We start from the raw sequence: 24,209 nt of genomic DNA, 5'->3' as shown, positions 1-24,209 counted from the left end.
CACCTTACTTTGGGACGATAAACCACTTACATCGGAACTCAGTAGCATGCAATATCTGCATCCTCTATGCTATTATTAAAATTCATTGGCGGATCACACTCACGTTCCCTGGCTTCACTAAGTGTACTTTTTGTGCCTCCTCAACACTTGCTGCTGTGTGTCCCCGCCCATGCAGTCTCTGCTGAGGACCTGGTCCTGTGTGCCCCTCTGCAGTCCTTCTGTGAACCTTGTGTCTGACCTGCAACCAGTCTATGTGACCACTGGTCCCTACTGCCTATGTGTGTGTGTTGCCCTACCTAACCATCTGCAGTGGCTCCCCTCCACTCTCTTTGTGTAGCCAATCACCCTTCTGTAGCTTCCATCGTCCTGCAGGTTTTATGTGCACTCCTTACCGCTTCTACATCTGCTGATGCCCTGCCTTACTGCCGCCTTTAGGCATCCCCATTTCTCTCTTGCAACCTCAGCATGCCAACCTGCGCAGCTCCCTCACGGTCATCATTGTGCTAACCTACAATTTAGAAGATCTTGGTGGGCCCCCAGCATGCCCTGCATCTTGTAGCTAGTCTTCCCGCACCAATACCTGATTAGGACAAGGGCTGGTCCGCTGGTGACTTAAATAGTCAGTGGAATGTCACAGATTTACGCACTGGGAACCGGCCTTCACAAAGCGGGCTGAGCCATGCATGCCGTTTCCCCACAAGCGGAACCACGCTTGCCTTAACCACGCATATGCCTTAACCACTCATATGTGTGTGGATAAGGCAGTGCGCAGTCTAGATGTTAGGATGGGGGGGACACAGGAAGGGGAGGACGGGTGCTGGTAAGTGGGGCAGGGGCTGGGGTTTGGAGGGGTGGGGTAGTTTTTAATGGTTGGGGTAGTTCTTAGGGCTAAGGGTTAGGGGTTGTTTTTAGGGCTAAGGGGTGGTCAGGGTTGTTTTCAGGGCTTGGGAGGGTCAGGGTAGTTTTTAGGGCTCAGGGGCGTGGGGTAGTGTTTAGGGCTTGGGGGCATTGGGTAGTGTTTAGGGCTCAGGGGGCCAGCGTAGCTTTTAGGGCTCAGAGGGTTGGGTTGTTTTTAGGCCTCAGAGGGAGGTTGGGGTAGTGTTTAGAGCTTGGGGTAGTTTTTAGGGCTCGGGGTTGGGGTAGTGTTCAGGGCTCAGGGGTGGGTAGTGTTCAGGGCTCAGGGGGGTGGGGTCGTTTTTAGGGCTTTGGAGTCTGTACTTTTTAGGACTCAGGGCGGGGGGCTGGAGTGTGATCAGTGGCAGCTCCTCCACTAAGGTGGAGGAGCGTCGCACCACTTCCTTCACGCAAGAAACTAAAGGAAAAAATAAAATGATAATAAAGTAATGTTCTTATCATTTTATTTTGTCCTCCTGCTGCAGCAGCTTGCATGAGGGGCCGGACGGAGCTGAAAAGCAGGAAAGGAAGGTACAACCCTCCTAAGTGTGCAATGACTGTTTGCTCCGCCCTCTCGGGGCACCCAAAACAGTCATGCGCACTTTCCCTGTCCTCCATGCAGGCTGCATTACAGCCGGCATCGAGAACATGCCCAACCCTACAGCCCCTGGCTGAGCACCATGTCACGGCGCTCTGACCAATCATAACGCTGCATTGCAGTGTTGTGATTGGTGAGGGGAGCCTGTGTGCCGGGTGCTTCCTGTTCCTGGAAGACAAGAGCAGGAGGAAAGATGCGCTGGACCCGGTGGGTAGGTAAGTGTTTTTTTTTCAAATTGTTACCCGCATGTCCCCATTCCCGCCTACACCCACCTGCGCATGCACCTCACCATCGGCCGCCACTGAGTGTGATCTTTACCAAACATCCCTTTACCACAAAATTGCGTGGTAAAGGCATGCGTGGTAAAGGCATGCATGATAAAGGAATGCATTGGTCAGACGCATTTGTTGTTTGGGCTGCATTGTAGAGGCATGCATGGTTTAGCCATGCGTGTCTCTGTCGTACAACCCAATGCAATAGTCTATAACGCCCTGTCTGTAGCGGCACACTCACCTGGGGCCCTATTTCAGTACAATTACTACCGCCCCAGCGTGCCTTCATCACTGCTCCACATGTTACTCCTTTCTGCCTCTCTTCCCGACACCTGAACCCTGCGACAGCATCTAAACCCACCTGCTTAGGCAGTAATACATACTTTACTCTTAGTAAGTCGCTTGCACATGCATTTAATTTTTGCACCATTTTATTCTCCCTGGCTCAGTCCATTGTAAAGTTGTCCCTTATTCTCCTACAGTGCCCCACAGAGAGTAAGATATTATTACTTTAATTACATCAATCGGTGAGCATGCACACCTTTTGTATGTCACACCAGTACCTTCTGGCATTCAGGTGCTTCTTTATTTGGGGTCTGATATAGCGAATACAAGGCTCAGGCTTTATACTGCTTAATCGCGATTGCAGGAGTATGAAGTACACATTTGATTTATACATACAGAACGTTTCCAGCAAAAAGTGTAAATAAATGAATATATTAAACCTTTACAAATAGAGTCTAAGAAAATCACAAAAGAAAAAAATTGGAAAGTTCATCTGGCAAGGTACAGTGAGAGCCAGTGCATCATTTGTAAAAGAAGTAGCTAAACATCAGCACATCAAATACCAAGGCTGGTAATCTTAAATGCATCCCATGCCTCTTTAATCCACTACCAGATACTCCTTGCAGCTTTATTTCACACTTGCAAGTTCCTGCTTTTTCCTTTTGTGACAGTTTTGCCGTTTTTCTCTTGCTCCATCTTTCCCGTCTGTGTTTTTTTACACCTCTTGTGCTGGGTAAATATCTGATGCAGAAACATAAGTGGCTGTGCCCAAAAATGAGCGCTGGTGGCCACTGGCACAAATTAAGCACTGGTGAGAACAAATACAGAAGAAAAGATATGCGTGAGACAGTCAAACATGGCAGATGATCCAGAAGTTAAAACAAAGAAGCTAAAAAACGCTGATTGAACAGAAATGTTGTCACGTCTTTCTAGAAGTAGCATTGAAGGGGCTAGTGTGGACAGAGGGTCAATGGAGTTTCAAATGTTGAACTGCAGCCAGAGGTGGTTTGATTTATGGAATGATGTTTTAAGGATGCAGGATAGTGGAGAGCCCCACCACTTACAAGTATTGTGCTGTACGATTCTATAGCACTTCTGTCTTCTGTCCTTTTTTTTACTGCACTAATAGTGAATAAGAAAATATTATTCACTATTAGTGTCATTAAAAAAAATGCCGGCCTTTGTTTCGGCAGCTTGAAGCACTGAGTTGGTCTGTTGGCTAGCACAGATGCATAGATTCACCAAATCCACCAATCAGCGACTTCCCAGAGCTTGGGAACAGGGTCTTAACACGCCTCTGGCCCTCCCTATTTGTGACACACTGGAGCTTCACCTGTAAAGGTAGCCCCAGGCATTTCGGGCTTTAGACCTGTAGTGCTTGGGGCTACTTGTCAATCAAGGTGCCATCTCACCATCTACCATCTAGTCTAAGGGCGGGGTGGGGTCAGCAGCCTCACTGATCCTACCTCATCCCTGTGAGGAGTTGAAAGATAGTGTGGTTAAAATGCAACTAAAGTCTGCAGAGGTCCCAGCTTTCACTTTCCTGCTTCAATGATTGAGGTGGGGGAGAGCCTTTGCATCCACCCAATGTAAGTAAAAAGAAAATCTCTCAAATGTGTGTGTGCAAGCATGCAGGCAGGAGAGAGTATCTCTGAGTTTGTGTGCACACGTGTATGTGCACAAGTGTGTATGAGTGCGAATGAGAGTAAGTTACACATGCAAATAATGGCGATTGAGAATGAGTGAGAGACAGTGATGGTAACCGTGAGTGAGAATGAGTGAGTCAGTGTGAGTGAGAATAGGTGAAACAGAATAATAATGAGAGTGAGACAGAGACTGAGTGGGAGCGAGTGAGAGCAAATGAGAATGAATGAGTGAGGACGAGTGTGGGTGAGAATGAATGAAAATATTTGGTAAGTATAAGTATAAGTAATTGTTGGCATAATGGATGACACCATGGTATACAGAGGCAAGAAGTCATGGCAAAATATTGACATACTAAGGGGAATTTTTGACATATGGAATGCTCACCATACATGGATGGCATCAATGATACGCGAGGTAATTTTTAGCATCATGGAATATGGGGGCATCAATGACAAAATGCTGGTCCTGGGACAATGGAGGTAATTATTGACATAAGGAGGGCACCCATTGACATTTTGAACTATAATATGGTCAATTCCTTCAAGTATGTGAATATTTAAGGAGTGCTCTTTCAGAGACTATTGTTGCTTAGTACCTTATGCAAAATATTGTGCTTTAAAGTGAACTATTTGACTCAAATTTCTTTGCTCGCGTGTTGGAATTCGGGTCATGTATCATGCCTCACCACTAGTAAGGATCCCCAGCCGCCACTGGTCTGAGGTGATAGTAAGCATTTTTATTGACATTGTTCATGTGTTTGTGCAGATTGAGTCGGTTGTCAAGAACACATTGTGGTGTCTTGCTGGTTCTTCCGAATCTGGAACACTGAGAGTGTGCCGGATTCTAGAGGAGACGGTTAGACCCAGGTTTACTGATACGACTGATTTCAATGAAGCTCTGCATAAATAAAGCTTCTTTCTTCAAATAAAGTGTGCTAAGAGATATCATCATTACATTGGCGACGATTGGAGAACAAGCGGCAACAAGGAAAAGTTTAACCTGGAGTCCTGTGTCGAGCAGATCAAGCGACCGTCATCCTTTGATGTGAGTGAGCCGGTACGGCGTCAGATGTCATTGCTGAATCGCGGAAGTTATTTGCCGAAAATCCGGTGTTCACAAGACCTCCGGTGAGACGTATAGCCATTTTAAACAATTTGCTCGATTTCAATGCTGGGGTGAATCAGTGCGCAAGCGCGCGCTCTAACGTGATGACGTTATAACGTGGGCGGCCATACTTTGGGATTCTCCCACGCAACGTGTTGGCCATTTTAAGTGGAATCAGCTGGAAAGTACGAGCGTAACGCTACGTGTACATCGCTGATGTGCACAGCAACTGCATTTGGTTTATAATTTAGTGCACAAAACAACAAGTGCGCACAATTTCAACATTTTCTGTCATTATTAATTAATAGGGACATAATAATAATTAAAAAAATAAAAAAAGAAGCATAAAGTTAGTCTTATGTTGGAATTGCATAAACAAAGTAACTATTGAACACTCTTATTGATTATATTCTTTGTTATTTAAATGGAGGGTTTCAATGCCCCTACTCCATTTTTACCATCTCCTGGTGAACCGGTGTTGGTATGGAAACGCTGGAAAGAAGGATTCGAGGCATATATTGAAGCCATAGGTGGTGAAGCCTATACTGATAAAAGGAAACTGGCCATGTTAAAACATTGTCTGGGTGCAGAGGGAAGATATGTTTTAAGCCATCTTCCACCGTGTTCTAATCACATTTCATCATCAGAAGAGGATATTGATGTGTATGAAGAAGCTATTACGAAATTGGATAAACGCTATATAAAGAAAGTCAACGAAGTGGTGTCACGTCACAAATTTTTCAGCAGAGGTCAACTAGTAAATGAATCTATAGACACATTTGTAAATGATTTAAGAATTCTGGCATCCAAATGTAACTATTCTTCATTCCATGATCAAATGCTTAGGGATCAAATGGTGCATAAAGTTGCCAATGTGAAACTTCAAGAAAAATTACTTGCTGCTGAAGATTTGACTTTAGATAAGGCCATGGATATTGCTCATCGTTTTGAAGATATGGAGTTGGGTTTAAAAGAGCTTGCTGAGCAAAAAGCATCACAAATCAATGCGGTCAAGGTTTCAAATTCTGCAGAATCTACGTCCAGCAAAGATAAACTTAAAACTCAAGATATTCAAGAAAAAAAAGAATATATTTGTTTTAAATGTGGTATTCCAGGTCACTTGGCAAACGACAAAAGGTGTCCTGCTATTGGCCAAGTGTGCAGATATTGTAGATTGAAAGGTCATTACACTAGAATGTGCAGAAACAAAAATAAGATAAGAAACAAAAGTGTTGAACAAAAGATGCAGAAGGATGAGCATATAAAAGAAGTTGATGATGTCATTAATGATGATGAATTTTTGTTAGCGGTTAATGAAATTAATAGCAATTTGAAAGATGCTCCATTATGTACTGTTACCATTGGTGACAAAAATGTGAGGGTAATGGCTGACTCTGGTGCCAGACACACACTCATTGGGGATGAATGGCTTAAAGAATTCCCTGATGTGCGTTTATCACCTCCGGATATTAAATTGGTTGGTTATGGTAGGAAACCCATTGATGTAATTGGTTATTTTACATCCACTCTTACTTTCAAAGGTAAAACCATCACTTCTAAAATTTATGTTGCCAAAGAAGGCTCGTGTCTTTTGGGGTGGCCTCAACAAAGAGATCTGATGATCACTTTAGACCCTAATCATCCTGATCAGGTTCTAGGTTACTCGGATTTGATTTGTCATGTAGACATTGATCCTGCGTCTGAGTGGGAGAAAAGATTTCCTAGTGTATTTTCAACAACAAAGTTGGGTCTTCTAAAAAATGTTGTGCACAAAATAATTTTAAAACATGATGCTATACCAAAGGTTCATAAAGTTAGGAATGTTCCTCTTCATTTAAGAGAAGCTGTAAAGGTGGAGCTTAAAAGGCTCTGTGATCTGGATATCATAGAGGAAATAGAATCATCTTTGTGGTTAAGTCCGGTTGTAGTCGTGCACAAACCTAACGGGAAAGTCAGATTATGTGTGGACTTGAGGGATTTAAATAACAGTGTGTGGGTTGATAGACATCCGCTACCAAATATAAGTGAGATGTTCACAAGATTGAAGGGTGCAGCGATATTCTCTACCCTTGATTTGTCTAATGCTTACCATCAGATTGCTCTGCACGAGGAAAGTAAACATCTTACTTCCTTCATTACATCTGAAGGTGCTTTTAGGTACAAGAGAATGCCTTTCGGTTTAATTTCTGCATCCTCTGTGTTTCAAAGATTGATGCACAAATTATTCAAAGACATCGATAATGTGCTGTATTTCCAAGATGATATTTTAATTTTTGCTTCCAATCCCACTGAACATACGAATATCCTACATCAAGTTTTGTGCATTCTCCAAGATAATGGATTAACTTTGACTAAAGATAAGTGTAAGTTTGGTGTAAAGTCAGTTGATTATTTAGAGTATTCAATTGTCAAACATGGTGTGTCCCCCAAGCAAAATCTAATCAGGGCCATTGAGCAAGCTCCTGATCCACAAAACAAAGATCAGTTAAGATCCTTTTTAGGTCTAGCTGAATACTATGCAAAATGTATACCTTTGTTTGCTGACAAAACTGTGCATATGAGAAACTTGTTGAAAAAAAATGTTTTTTTTGTATGGGATGACAATTGTAAAAATGAATTTAAGCAGTTGAAAAGGGATATTTCGTCTGCGCCTGCTTTAGCCACGTTCAACACTGCTCATGATTCCATAATTGTTTCCGATGCTAGCAATGTTGGGTTGGGTGCAGTATTGATGCAAAATCAGGATGGTCATTTAGTCACCATTGGTTTTGCATCAAGACCATTGAAGGGCGCGGAATGCAAGTATTCAACACTGGAAAAGGAAACTCTCGCCTGTTGGTGGGGGATAGAAAATTTTCGGAAGTATGTCTATGGTACTATATTTAAGGTCAGATCTGATCATCGTCTGTTGGTGGATCTCTTTACAACAAAAGGTTGAGGTAGAGCCACTTCAAGGATCGCCAGATGGCAGTATAAATTACAAGATTTTCATTTTCACGTTGAATATATTCCAGGTGTGAGAAATATTCTGGCAGATTGCCTATCAAGGTTGCCAGTTGTGGACGACAATGTTGTAGAGGAAGATTGTGATCTTGGGAGGGTGATTTCCATTTGTGAGGTGTCCAATGGTTGTATACAATAGAAGGAATGGAAATTTGCATGTGAGAAGGATTTAATACTTGGGGAAGTTATTAAGTATGTCAAATCTTCGTGGCCAAAGAAGGCTGAGGTGTCGGAGTTGGTGTGTCCACTTTGGCAAGTTTCTCATGAATTGTCTTTAAAAGATGATATTTTAATGAGGGGTCTACAGCTAGTGGTCCCGGTTGAGTTACAACAAACAATTTTAGATATGGCTCATGAAGGTCATCCAGGTATGACAAGTATGAAACGCAGAATTAGAAGTGAATTCTGGTGGCCAGCCATGGACAAAGCTAATGATTGCAAGGTCAGGGATTGTATAGAATGTGGTGTAAGTGACAAATCGCAAAAAGGTATTACATATGATCATCTATGGGTGTCTAGGCCATCTCGAGTTTGGCAATGCGTTTCTTTAGATATTGCTGGTCCTATATGTCTTGGTCAGAATCCAGTGTATGCAATTGTACTCATTGATCAATTATCTCAATGGCCAGAAGTTAAAATTGTGCCTCATGTGACTTCTAGTGTGGTTATTAAGTTCTTAAATGAGGTATTTGAGAGGGAGAGTTTTCCTGAATTCCTTGTGACGGATAATGGGGTACAGTTGATTTCTATTGAAATGAAAAGTTTTCTTGAAAGACATGAGATTAGTCATAAACGTGCTTCTCTATATTATCCTCAGAGTAATGGGATTGTTGAGAGGTGGATTAAAGTCTTTAAGGAAGGGTTACAATTGGCTATTTCTAATGGTAAGAATTGTAGTCAAGCTATTAGTGAAGTTTTGTGGAGTTACAGGAATACCCCTAGGAGCACTGGTGATCTTTCGCCTTTTGAGAAGATGAGGGGGAGGAAGTGTATATCTAACCTGAGCCAAGGGTGGATGAGAGATATAGGTACCTGCAAGGGTGACAGGGATGGTTTGGATCAAGGTGGTCCGGATAAAGATGTTATTTATCCAGTTAGAGTCAATGACTGGGTCAGAGTGAAGAAAGGGAGGTTTGTTAAAGCTGGTGAATCGCGTTATTCCCATCCATTAAGAGTGGTTCGGGTTGGTCGTCAGGTGGTTGAATTATCTGATGGAAATGTTTGGAATTTATCCAAAGTAGTGAAAGTACCACAGTTCTTGTGGCCTGATAAAGTGGTATCTCGCTCAGCTGATATTTTGTTACCCAAAATGTCTAACAATAAAACAAATTGGAGAAAGTTTGTTTCTGAAAATGACAGTAGTCTGGTTAAGGGCCATGTGCAAAGGTCACGACAAATTCCTGTTAGGTATAAAGATTATTATGTAAGTAAGTGATACTTATTTGTATTTGGATGTGTTCATTTATTTAAGTGGTTTTTGTGCAATGTAAATGTTGATCAAATTGTAAGCATACAGGTTATATAGTAGTGTGCATGTATTTAAGAAAAAAAATGATTTTGTTTTATTTTGTTTTTGTATTTCTAAAGGAGGGGAATGTGTGGTGTCTTGCTGGTTCTTCCGAATCTGGAACACTGAGAGTGTGCCAGATTCTAGAGGAGACGGTTAGACCCAGGTTTACTGATACGACTGATTTCAATGAAGCTCTGCATTAATAAAGCTTCTTTCTTCAAATAAAGCGTGCTAAGAGATATCATCATTACCCACATCTAATATATTTTGTGCACTCTAGGGTAGCTGGCTCCCACTGATGAAGGAATCAAGCCAAGAATGAAGTGGAATTATTGGTTGAGGAGGGCAAATGAATGTAGAAACTCAGTTTTGGTGGGATTCAGTTTTAGGTTATGATATGTCATCTATATCTGGATGTTTTTCAGGGTATTTTCAAGGAGGAGACATTGAGGCAAAGCTCTGTTTCACTGGCATATTGATAATGTGCAATACCACAGCAGCACTATAAAGACACCAGCAGTTGAAGGTACATATTGAAGAGAGAGGAGCCAAGATAGCAGCCTGGTGGACCCCAACTTCAAGTAAATTTGACTTCTCTGCTGTCAACAGTTAATGAAGACTACAACAAATTTAATATCATATCCTCACTCCCGATGCAGATTCTGAGGGTTATTGGTAAAGAGCCTGACTAATATTGTAAATAGTTGACAAATGGTCAAGAAAAATTAGGACTCAGGATTCTGCATTGTAAAAATAGAGGTGGTGTCAACATTAATTTGCAGCATGGCAGTCTTGTCACAGTCCCCTGCTCTTCGTTGTTTTGTATTGCCATGTCTCCCCTGTGCTCATTCTTGCTTTTTCTTCTTTTTAGGTCTCGCCTGGCGAAAGCAGCGGATGCGAAGCACTCGCCATTCGAGTGCCTTTTATAATCAATTCTCCCAGGGGCTTACATGCACGCGTCTGCATGGACAAAGATGGCTGCTCTCACCATTTGTCCAAAGCAAACAGCATACAAATGTCCGTACGGACTGTGGACAGTCCGACGCCATCTTGTGAAGCTTTCGTTGTCATAGCAACGAAAATAGTGCTTCGCGTATGCAGCTTGTTTCCATTCTCCTCACATTGTATCCTTTCTATTTCGATGATGGACTGGGTGCATTAGACCGGAAGTATGGTTGACGGAAGATGGCGCTGTTTCCGGACGCAGTGGAAGCCGACAGTTTGATGTAGAACTCCGAGAGCTGCTGTGGGTCCCTCTGTTACTGAGACCCTCTTGTGCACAGCGCCCCAGTATGAACTACATGCCGGGGACCGCGAAAGCCTCATAGAGCACACAGACAGTGAGTGTAGCTAGGATATTTCCCACTCTCTATTTTTTTGCTCGCGGGCAAAAGAGAACACTGCCTGTTTACTTGTATAGCGCTTTCATCTTCCCATGAGTTCCCCTGCTCTAGAAGGTGGCTCGCCGGCCGCACTAACCAGGTAATCAGATACTGGGGACCTTTTAAGGGAGAGCAGTGGTGCAGAGATGCCATCTTTGCCTTTCACACAGCTTCATTTTCCAAGTAGCGGACTTCTAGGCACTGCCTTAAAATCTGCTGCAGGTTCTGCTGAGAGAAAAACCTACTTCAAAGCGGAGGCCTCATTACCAGCCCGTTTTCTATTATCAATTCTGTTTATAAACCCGTTTATGTTGCCGTTGAACCGCAGTGTCGTCGAATAACAGCACTCTTACACTACCGTTGAATTATAGTGTCGTAGATTACAAGAGTGATCACAAGGTTGTCTGAAAGTAAATAACAATGGGAGTTCAATCCGCAGCTGGTGTAGTTACAGGCTGGGGTTCGATTGGTATTCGGGCCCTCCTGGCAGATGGCAAGTTTACTCTCCACATTAAGCATATATGATGAACACATATGTGCCAGCCATTGGGAAGAAAATGGAATAAACCATACTAGGAACTTGTATCTGGATTACAAAGAATGAACAGAATTCTAGTTAGCAAAAATTGACCTCACACAGCAAACATCTGTTTTTCAGCACCAAGATGCCCCTTTGGGGGTGAACATGTGCTTTACAAATGCACATGTTATGTTATGTTATATTGCTTCCTTTCTTTATGTGCAAGACTGGCCTACCATCTTAGTCAGCTGGTATAGATCAGGTCACACTTCTGTGCTGCCCTACCTTGTCGGGATAGAAGAAACATGTAGGTTATGAGTTAAATGTATGTCTCTGGTTACAGTGGCGTAACAAAACCTTAGGGGGCCCCCCTGCAAGGTGTGATGAATGGGCCCTGCTCATCTACATGCAATCTATGTCCCTCACCTTTCACCTTTGCAAGGACTTTCAGAACTGCACAACATATAGACACTTTCAGCAGAACTATTCCCAGATTACACAAACCTGCAGACTGTGGATTGAGACTCTGTTGTATCTCAAGTGAAACAAGCATTGGCATAGCCAATAGGTCTCGCCTTTGGGACCTTATAAGTGTTTAATTATCCAGCACAATATACTTGGTGCAACAACATCAACTTTTGCATGGCCAAACACTTATAAGATCCCAAAGGCGAGACCTATTAGCTATGCCAGTGTTTGTGGCTTCTAGATGCTAACCTTTGGGATCCCCTCCCACTCTGCATTCTTCTCCTTCTTTAGAGTTGTTTGGCTCCTTCTAAAGTAGCACCTTCTAGCCACTACCCCATGTACAAAGGTTATCCTGGTGTTGCCTCTCTTGCATTTTCACATTTTGTATTGAATTGTGCAGTATATATTGTTCATAGTTTTGAGAAAAATATTGTATACATTCGGTAAAATGTAGACAAGTTGAAATCTTCTAAACCACGTTTTACCATTTTCCCTTTTTTTAATCTTTTTGCTCTCTCTCATTAACCCCTCCCACAAAAGAGCTCCCTCCCAATCCCACAATTCAAGGTGAACTGGGGTTGCATGAGCACGGTGTGAATGCAAATCAATAAATCCATTATATTTAGCAGGTTAGTAGGAAACTGCAGGCCCCAGGACTTGCCACTTACCAGCCATGATTGTTTTTGTTTGTTGAAGACCCTGGTGTCATAATTTCTACCCCAAAATGACTGGTGCATTAAGAAGCAGCCAAACCGAAAGAGGACAGCTGCCCAGGTCTGCTTCCTGCTTCTGAAAACAGAGTGAATCTGGTTCACCATGAACTGATCCCACTTTGTGATTGGTTGTCACATGATAAGAGCAGGAGGTGGCCATCTGATGCTTTTCAGGACAGTCTGGAAACCCAGAAGGCTCTTATTGTGAGTCACAAGGACAGGGACAAGCCAATTTCCTGTCACCACTTGCGATGACTATATCTGCCTTTTTATTCTTTATGGACAGCAGGGCTTTAAGTGGGATGAAAAAAACTAGAGGGCTTCTCAAAGAGGCGTGGCCGATTTAATTAAGGCGTGGCTAAAAAAGTAATCTAAAAGGCTGTGCTTAGTATAGTCTGCTGCCACACTGGTAACTGCTGCTTGTCATTGCTACCAGATATATAATACAAGTACCATTACACCTACAAGCCCAGGACTATTGGCTTTGCCCGTGGTAGTTAGTTGCACAAGATAATTAAGCAACAAGTATGGCTTCCCTGCATAGAATATTGAAAATGCTTCAGTTCTGAAATGATGAGACTGTGAAAGAACTATAACGAGTCTCATTCAAGTTACATCAAAGGCAGTGAAGGTGGTACTGCTGCTAATATTTGTTTTGCAAAAATGGAGAGCTCGATAGGGACCCTTCTCAGCGCCTGCTTTTAAGAACTGCCGGTGCTGAGCCCCGTCAGGTACCGGCCCACTTAAAGCCCTGATGGACAGTTATTTTGTTTGCACAAAGGTGTCATTTTGTGCAGTATCCCTTTCACAGCATCGAGGTCCTTTGGGTACTAAGCGCTTGGTCTATGAACTCCCATTCCATTTGATTGCTTGTCCACCTATGGCTTTACATGAAGCGGGACATCCAATCAAATCATTCTTTTTCAGATCCCTGCTAAAAGTGACCTTTTGTCAGCCTTCCTTCGAGCTGTTCGTTGGATACCTGAAGGTTACTTATTGGTCTAAAGCCACTCATTACCCCTGAACACACTGAGGTCTCAAACAATGCACACTGAGCCCCCCTTGCCTAAAGTCTAGAACAGTGACATTTCAATTTGAAGTTTAAAATTAAGGGAAACTCCTCGAATTTCAGAAGAAAGTGCTAAATCCACAACGGAACCCCCTGCTGGAATTTACCCCACCTATGTCCTCATCACAGGGCTAAATTGGTAAAAAGAAATTCTGATGGTGAATTCAAACTCGACACTTAAACTCGAAGTTATATCATGACCATGGTTTTTCAGATGGTCTGGATGAATTAAATATCTTGCCCGATCCTGCTCTACAGCGCCTGGATACCCCCACGAGTGATCATCAGCACTCTGCAAATCCACATAAACTAACATACCATAACATGCCCAATATACAGCGGTGACTAAGATGCGTAATACTATATCATGTCCAGCTTCCAGTCTTTGTAGAACATGAAACGCTTTCATGGAGCAAAACAAATGGTTTCTGAAAATAATGTCTGTCCGCCCTGGCTGTTACTCCAGACACATAAACACCTAACAAGGGCTCCAGCTGTAATTGGCAAAAAATGTCGGTGATGTTTAGCATGTCTGCAAGCAATCTGCAGGGCAGTCTGTAAATATAGGATGTCAGAAGTTACAGTAAAGCAGTATGTGTACAGTTTCTCAGAATGCTGCGTGCCACGCGGTCTACATTACCAAGGAATGCCTGAGTGAACCCTCGATTTTTTAAGTCTGTTTGGGAACGCGCTGCCGCAGTTTGTATAATGAACTGTTCCCTGAAATTTGGACGGCGTGTTTTCGGTCTTCTTTTGACCAATTACGAACAAGCTTTTACCTGAGGATTACTATATAGTTTTAATGTCATCCCACTTTCTAAAACGAGACCTTGTTTAAAGTTTTTGAGCATTGCACATTAAGATAATGCTGTGAGAGGTTCAAAACACGTCATTACCTGATGAATAATAACTCTCGCAATGATGTAATGCATTTATAGGGTGTGAGCAACATGCCAGCCATCACACAGCCAGCGGCGCGCAGTTAATGGCACTGCAATAAAGAGATTGTTAACAGTTCACCATTACAGAGTGCGCGTGCCGGATGCCATTGCAAGACGGGGGAGTTAAAGCACACGTCGCTGGCTGCCCCCGGTGAAAAGTGCTCGCGCCTCATCATTCTTTTGATGGGCTGTAGGACAGTCACCTACTCTAGAAACGGTGCCAGAACTGGCCATGTTCACTATTAAACATTGATCTCTTAGGGGCATATCAGCAACAACCGGCGATAATTATCGCTCAGCGCTCCTAGTGTGAGGATAATTATCGCCGGGTAACGTGGATTTTTATCGCTGAGATAGCGTGCTATTAGCAACGCTTATCTCCTCAGCGATAAAAATCCTCACGCTAACTGCCTAACGTGAGATTATCACTGCAAACCCAGCAATAATCTCACGTAGTGTGGCGTTAGCTTGCTGATAGGGACTCACAAACTTAGCCATGATATCCACCTTCCATAGGATATCATGGCTAAGTCAGTCCTGAAGCAGGCGTAAGGAAAGTAGCGATAACAGGGGTTATCGCTACTTTTCCTGACGCTATGCTTCATAGTGTGGGGTTTGATGATAGGAGAAATGTCGCTTAGCGACATTTCTCCTGTCATGTCAGGTCAGGAACGCCCACTTTGCATCTCATTAGAGATGCAAAGCTGGGCGTTAGGAATCCTGATGCTAAAGCAAGGTTTCACGCGTTAGCGTGGCCTTGCTAATTAGGCGATAAAATTATCGCCGCTTTTCGACCGAAAACGGCCGCAAAAGCGGCGATAATTTTTTATCGCCAGCTTGTAAATATGCCCCCAAGTTGTGTTACAAAGTGATTAAGGGTGTTTAACCAATAATCAAACCAGTTGGGTGATGATATCATTGCTTCCTCCTTTTTGATTTATTTCTTCCTTTCTGCGTTTTGTAAGATCTCTGGCCTGTGACAGCGGGGAGTTTGGGGATCTTAAGCAGCCCTGGCAAAAATGCTCAAACCAGCCCTGCTCCCTTTGTCTCCTCAGGCAATCTCTTTCCATCCATCCATCCACTCTTTCTCTCTCCTTCTCTCTTCTCTCTAATTCCCCCTCTCTGATTGCTTTCTGTCTCCTTCCGACCCCCTCCCTCTCTTTCGCTAACTCCCGAAGTCTCCCTGTAGTGAGGAAGCTTGGAATAAAAAACAAAAACAGAATTGTGCAAAATGTGATATTAATATGGCCCTTGGCACAGGGCTAGGTAGTCATATGAAAATAGATTTTTGATATAGACCCCAAAATTCTGCCCCCCCCCCCATTGTAGGCCTGTGATGTCACAATACAAAATGGCAGCTGCAAGGACCAGTAAATTATCATAAATGTAATACTAGTCTTACAGCACATAACTGTAATGTTTTTTTAGCCAAGGATTTCAAAAATGTTGCAATTTAATTGACTCAACCATGATAAGTATGTAGATACATAGTCGATATACAGGGTGTTCCACATAACTTGCTCACCACCCTTAATTTTTTAACCAATAAGATTGAAATTTCAAACAAAAATCATGGTTCATCAAAAAATGTCTGGTTTATGTTGTTACTATTTTAAGGGCACTTGAACTCCATATACAGGGTGTACCAAATGTCTATTACAACATTTTAAACGACACCCTGCATATTTTTGCTATATTTTTTGTTATAATATAAAAACAGATTTTGTAACATTTAAACATTAAAACATTTTTTATTGAAAAAGAATGACCATAGAAATGATATTGTTATTAATGGTTATTGTTATTTTAGTCAACAGTTTTTTTAACGTGTACAATTTGGTCAGTCATCAAACATTTCCTCCTGATTGCATTGTCCATCACAAACACAAAGACTAGTACATGGAAGAGACAACTGTTTACAATTACAAGCATGGGTACACAATGTTTTACATCCACACTTAACAAGTTCCATGCAGTATTCTGAAGCATCAGGCAAAAGTGACCATAGAGGTTCATATCCAGAATCTTTCCTCTGCCATACCCACTGAGTTGTATCAGGTTATATTAGGATATACATTCCACCACTGAGGCCACACGTAACCCGCTTGGAAAATAGCTCTCTTGCTGTACTGCAAAAGATGAGCCTCACTTGGTGGCTCATCTTTTAGAGAGCGATTAAGTTTGGTCACCATCATTCTTCGACACTTGTTAACAGAATCTGTTTTAATGTTCTTACTGTATAATGTAATTACAAATCGCTGAAGCTGACTGAAACTGTTATTTGAAATATCTGGTTGGCAAAGAGTGAGCTCAATAAATGTTTCCGTGACAGCCTTAATATTTTGCCACGTTTCCCAACCTGTTTTCTTGCCACGACCTGCAAATGCAGATACAGTGTTGCAACCTGTAAATGCATGGAAAAATAATGCCATCACATACACTTTTGCCAAGTTCATTAGCACACTCATGGATAGTCAGTAGCCTTTGATGTTTTCCTATGCCAAAATCAATCCACAAATTTGAAAGATTTAAGCTGCTAAATGCATAAAGAGCAATAACTGCGACATCAGAATCAACAGCACTTATAGTGATAGACTTCTGGCCACTTTCACTAGCATGTTTTGCATGTAATAGTATTCTGGCATCAGCTTCTTCTAGATAATATCATCTGAGTTGAGATTCATTCAGATTTTCGGGAATATTCACAACATTATCATCTTTTTTCACTACTACAATTTTACCCTTTAGTATCTCAAGACTCAAAAAGTTAGAAGCGAAGAACAAGAACAAATCATTTTTGTTACCTTCATTTTGTAGAAAAGTCATCCAGTTTTTTGCTATATTTGTTGAACCTTTTGCACAATAGAAAGGACCAAAATTTCTCCTATTTCTTTCTTCTTTTTTCAGAAACCCCTCTATGTAACGGTCAAATACTATGTCTACTCGTTTTGAGTTGGTAAGTATGTTCATTATATAAGGCTGGAATATTTAGATGCCTTAGTCTTGAACATTGTATGCGTTCGGGTTTGAGAAATGGATTATTGCCAATCCATCCATAATAACACAATTTGCAGTGTCTGGAACGGTACTCATATTATCTACAGCACCATTAAGCTTTTCTGAACAAGAGATGATGTCAAACTTTGTCCCTTTTTTTTAGCAATCCTCCCTCAGAAAGTGATAGGGAATAATCAAGATTCTCATGGGCAAAAATTTCCTTTAAATTTCCTTTTTTATCTTGGCAAACAATATAGAGTCTAGTGAAAAGTGAGCAGTCGCTTTTTAAGATGGATACTTTGTGGTTCACTGATTTTGGGACCATCTTATGAAATAAAGATAGCTTGTCTAGAGAAATAAGTTAACAAATAGATTTTTTGCAGCACACCAGGCGTTCTTGGGCAAACGTTCCATATTGAGATCTCCCCATGTCGTCAGCAATGCACACAGATTTATTTGCATTATAACTCATGATTAGGTTGGATGCAATATTCATAACGTTCTCACCAATAGCATAGGCATAAGGATTTCTGTTATCATGTGAAACACTTGTGTAAGTTCCTTAACATCTTTTACAAATCGAGTATTGCAAGAGTCGTTGTCTTCACCCTTAACACCGGGATCAACAAGTCTCTGCTCCGCAAACTCCAGACCATACCGAACACCGCAGCCAGACTTGTCCTCAGCATCCCTCGACACAAACACATCACTCAACACCTGCAAGACCTCCACTGGCTCCCTGTTGAGAAGAGAGTAACTTTCAAGTTACTCCCCCACGCATACAAGTGCATCCACAACATCGGACCACAATATCTCAACAATAGAGTATCCTTCCACGTACCCAAGAGGAACCTCAGATCAGCTGACCTCGCCCTTGCTGAACCCTGTGCATCCGCAGACGAAGAACGGGTGACAGAACCTTCTCCTACATCGCGGCCAAGACCTGGAATGAGCTCCCGATCGACATCAGACACTCCCCAACCGGAACATCTTCAGGAAGACCCTCAAGAATTGGCTCTTCGACCCTCATGGGTGAGTAGTGCGCTTTAAGAATCCCTGATTGATTAATTCATTGATTGATTCATGGTGGACCCAGTGATTTTTGTTTTCACTGTATTCCATTTCTTCATCCAATTGTCCCAGTAAGTTGGCAATTAGTGGTCCAAGTACCATTCATTTTATCAGTGCACTAGGATTATCAAGAATACCAACTTCCCAGCCGTCTGATTTTATATCCTTGTTACACTGCTCATGCATCTGATCATGAGATATGCAGGAATAAGTTCTGCCACTTTTACAAGCAACAAAATATCCATTTGAAAATTCTTCAGAAACATCTGGAATTCTTGTTTTCAGCTCGACAAGCTTTTAATGAACACTAGCATCCACCTGACATGGTGGGTGTGGTTTAGAGCAAATTTCCAAGGCCAGATTTTTTGGAAGGTTACAATAAACTTCTCAAAATTTGCTGATCGAATGGTGTCAAGCAATTGGAATAGCAGTAATTTGAGTTGAAGTGTAACATACCAATATTTGAAATGAACAGACTCTGCAACTCTTCTGTTATCCATTCTTTAATGGATATTTGACCATCAGTAGATACATCATAAACCTTCTTCAAACGTATACACAGATGATGCAACACTAACTTTCTGTATGTAGCAGTATTGTTTTACATGAGACCCTTTTAGACATTTTCCAACTTTACCCTCAATGGTAGCATTGGCTTCAACTAAAATATCGGCCAGTCACTAACATCAAGCCAATTTCCTAAAACTACAAGGAATGACATTTCAATGTGTAATGCTCCCATCATGACTACCATTTTGTCTTCCCCATACAATCCTGGAAGTAACAACTGTAATTGTTTGGCTGTTGCATAGACTGGTTGATCACATTTCACCACACGATTCTGATTAGGATTAATTGCAGTGAGTGTACGCTTTAGTTTATCAAAGCAGTAGTGTACCATAGAAGGAGAATTTATTGACTCATTTAATAAAGGTAGCAATACACTATGGCTTTTTGTGACAGAACCACTTCTGTTGGAGTGTAAAGCAGCCCAACCGGTGTGGCTCATATTGGTTAGATTATGGAGATCAAGAGTTTGAATCATCTGCTGCCATTCATCTGTCATAGGTTCATTATGAATAGGAGAAGGCTGTAAGTCATTGTTATTACTTACAGGTATATTTGGCTGTAGTTTTGTCGTTGTACATGGTAACTGCAAATACCACTCTGGTAGGGATGAAGTACATTTCTTGGTCCAATAATTTTCTTCAATTTTTAAGAAGGATGATATACCCTGTGCTTCTGATTTCCTCTGTATCAGCGATATGGCTGTTCCGTGGAATTAATGAGTGGATAAAGATGACAAGGGATTTTGATCAATATTGTCTTTTGCAGCACAAGTGAAAGTGGAAAGTTGAAGGCCTGTTGGACACACAACCCTGTCATTGCAGAATTGCTTACACTGTTTGATAGTTATTGTTGCTAACACTTCTCGAACACGCTCACATGACACGCATACGCCAAATTTTGTGCAGTTTGTCAACTATTTCTTGTTTTCGAGTTTTAGCATGCACCATTAATCCAATGTAAAGAGGTAGTGGAGTTCCATTATCTTTTTTGTGGTGGATGCTTCCTTTAGAATTTGCCTTCTTACACTTACTGATATGATACCGAATAAACTATGATACTGACAAAGCTGCACTCCTCTTATCATGTACTGTGCTGTCATTTGAAATTATACAACCTTCCATAATCATTTGTATTAGATTTAGCATAGCAGTCCCTAATGATTTTTCTTGGCAATTGTGCTCAAACTGTCCACTAAATCTATTTACTTCAAGTTGAAACATTTCATTTTGAATAATAGCAGCTGCATTTGCTAGGCAGACACCATCCTGAAGAGCAAGTCGTTTACAGATACTGAATATATTTTCTCCTCTATTACCTTTGCATATTAGAAGAATATCTCTAACTTTTGGTACAGCTGGAAGTTCTGGTAAGAACGCAAGGATCTTTTCTTTTAATCTTGTGCTGTCTACATATTTGTCTGCCTTTTTCTACACCTAATTCTGTCATACGACGATCTACGAGGGATTTGGTGTTAGATAAAGTAAATACTGGCGATACTTCAGAATTTTGAAGTGTATCTCCGAGATAGTCTACAATTTCACATAATACCATGTCATAGATTAATGTAAATTTGTTGTCTTCACTTTTTTCTTTGTTCTATATTTGTCGAAGCCGGTTATAAAAACTAACCAGACACTTTTTATGGCACTTTGCTTTGGTCGTAACCATATCACCACCACTTAACTTGGTGAGTACTTTTGAGTAACTTAATTCAACTGCAGCATATCGAACTCAATTACTCAATTCAAGTGTATGCACATTTATAAGCTCTGTCCTGACTCTTCATCACAGAAGAAACACATATCTTTCAATTCACCAACTATAAATGAGGCATGCACACACCTTGAAGTACTCTCTTAAAAATTGTCTTGAACTAGTTTTGGTTTTATTGGCAACCTTGCCTGTTTGTGTTTGTCAAATTTGCTTTTACATGTTTCATAGAATTTTCCACAGTTTTCATTTAACAGTTGTTCAACTAGAACATGATTTTTTTAAACAATTTTGTCTTGATGATTGATGGAAGTCCTTTTATTTAGTCAAAAGCTAGCAGATCATCAAGCAAACATGTGTATCCAATTCCTTTATCAGACCATTTACTATGAGCAGAACAGACTAAAACCTCTGGTAAAACTTATTGACACAATATACACAGATCCCATTCAATCTCAGTTCCAACATTTTCTGTACTAGATAAAAACTCTTGATTAATATTAACAAATTTACATCTTCTTTTGGTAGGTATTTTTACTCACTGACAGCAGATAATCATTTCACAATTTTAGAAACCTGCAACAACAAAAATAATTTGTTAGTTTGCAAGGGCAGTACAACATAGTTTTTTATTTACATCATGAGGTACTTACTTACTGGATCCATCAAACATTTCTCATACTTCATCAGGGGTCAACTAAAATACAGAATTTGTACCACTTTTGGCATTCCGACTAGAAAAATGTGTGAAATTATGTGATGGATGCCTAACATTAGAATCATAATCCCTATACAAATATTAGCAGTGGACAATTTATTTTATGAATTATACGGGCAAAGTAGCCATACAATTTTTCGGGTCTACATCATCACTTTTTTACCTTATTATTAAGCCCTGTGCAAAGTTTCATCTTGGTATCACATTTTGCATGATTCTAATGCTAAGCTCTGGGAGCTGTGAAAAGTGACAGAGGCACCTGGAGCAAACCTGAGCCTTCAAAACAGGAATACAAGAGCTCCATCTTCAGCCCACCGGGGAAATGCCCAGTGGAATTAAAGGCCTGTCCAATCCAGCCTGTGGCAAGAACCACTGTCATTGAACTGTTTCTGTTATCCTCTTGCCACCAAAACAGTCCAGAGAGTAGGAATCCATCTGGTAGTTTGAAACACAAAGAACAGTACTACATGTCCAGAAAAGGAGGCCAGTGGGAAATATCATTACAATTTGCAGTATTCTCCAGATTTCACTGCTGCAGTATTTCACAGTGCAGTAGAAGCTTTGTTCTTAAACCAGTATCCCTGCTGCCATTTCGCATGACTTTTGAATGTGAGTAAACTGTTTCATTGCATTTTATATTAAATACAACAAATATTTGCAAAATAAAATTGCCCACTGGCCAAGTATTTGCTCCCCGTCTTTATAGCGTTCTCGGGGTTTTTAGCTTTTTCCAATCTTCATCCAGTTCTTAGGAGAAGGATGAGTTTGTCCCATGTGCTCATCCTTTTCCTTAGTGGGTGGTTTGATCATAGGCACCCTGCAAAATAGAACGGCTCAGACAGGACTCTGTCAGCCTTCCCATGGTCCCACGATTCTTCACTTGTCCAGAAAATAGGAGGGCTCAGCCAGGGAACTCCCTGTAAGTCCACTAGCTTCTCCACAATTCACAGAGTGAACACTTTACACAGGAATTTCCAGCTCTGACTCCAACACCTATTGACCACCCATTTGGCTCATTGGTTATTTTAGCATAGGGCATATGTTATTTCAGGCTAGAACTCATTCCTGGGTCTATTTTCAGAAGTTATGTAGCCCCACCCGTACATTACGCAGCTGTGCTTGCCTTTACCATAGAGACGAGATATGGCATGTAGGGAAGATGGAGTTTGCATCGGTGTTCCCCTTGTGCACCGTTTAGTTTTTTGCTCTGGGATCAGTGGCTGCAGCTTTCAATGGTGCAGCAGATGCAGTGGCACTGGCCTCCAGAGGTGTGAGAGGCCCAATGAGCCTGGATTTTTGCTGTTTCTTTACTCCTCACTCAATAGCCAGGGACTTTTTCGTTACATGCAATAGGACCCATGCCATGCTTCACACTCCACATCCTGAGATCAGCAGATAAGGATCTTGCAGCATGCTGTAGGATGACTGCTTGGCCTGATCAGTAACACCACCACCCCAAACGTGTGAATCACCATTGATGAGGATACCTGCCTAGCATCTGCTGTAGTGAATTCTAAGATTCTCCATTGCATTTGTGCTTGACAGTGCTTCATACCTGAACAGGGGAACAACATGACATATTCCGGTCCTATGCTCTGAAGGGATGACTGCTCAATGATTTGTGTTGAGGAGAAATTTGCATAAACCTGAATGTTGTTGGGATTGTTTTTTGATGCGTTAATAGAATTATTTTTGTTTTTTAACATAGGGGTGGGTGGGATTTACGCAAAGCTCCGCGAAATGGTAAAAAATCTCTGCGAGCACGCAAAAATTCCGCAAACACACGGAATTGCTTGTTCGCGATGATTTTTTCCTGTTTGCGTACTCGGGGGGAAATATCTTGCAAACACGCATTTTGAGAACACGAACAAGCAAAAAATTCTGCGAAGCCGCGGAACGCAGAATTTTGGGCAATTCCGCGTTCTCCGCGGAACGCAAAATTACCCAAATTCCGCAAGCGGAACCGAATTTACCACCCAGGCCTAATTTTTATTATGCAGTCTAGATTTACAGACATAATATTAAGTCATTCAGACCAAAACTGCAATATATAATTCATCAAATGTGGACCTTTAACAACCCAGGGGCATATTCTCAAGGATCTATCGCCCAGTTATCGGCACTTTAGCGCAGCCAAAGTCGCGATAAATTTATCCCCCATTTACAAGCTGGTGCTAACAGCCGATATCACCAGTTTTCCGGCGATAGCATCCTCAAAAAACATTGCTACAGATGACCTGGCAACTATTGCTAATGAGATGCAGAGTAGGCGTTCCCGAGCAAAAAGCAGAGACAACACCACTCCGCAACATTCTCAATGACCAGCCAGATCGGCGATATGATCACAAAACAGGCAATAAAGCGTGTTAGCGGCAGGAAACTAACACCTGCTCTGGTCTGGTGTAAAGTCGGACAACAACCGACACCAGACAAGGGAGCACAGCCCAGAGCCAAACATGAAGAACAACAGATGCCCCTGAGCAACTGAACATGCAGCCCGGTGCCCCAATAGGACAACAACACCCACCGCCACCACCCCCAGGCCACCCCCTCCCGTTGGACAAAGAGAATGCACATCAACACCATGAAACCATGAATCAAACAAATCGCCTGAAGTCGCACAATCACAACACCTAACATACAGGTGCGGCCAGAAAAATGGAAATCATATGTTCAAATCATATAATCCAAATAAAAACTTTATTACAGATGAAACAAAAAACAATCTTGAAGAGGC

The sequence above is a fragment of the Triturus cristatus genome, chromosome 2_2 (genome assembly GCF_964204655.1).
Source record: "Triturus cristatus chromosome 2_2, aTriCri1.1, whole genome shotgun sequence".
Taxonomy (NCBI): Eukaryota; Metazoa; Chordata; class Amphibia; order Caudata; family Salamandridae; genus Triturus; species Triturus cristatus.
Note: the sequence above shows the minus strand (reverse complement) of the source record.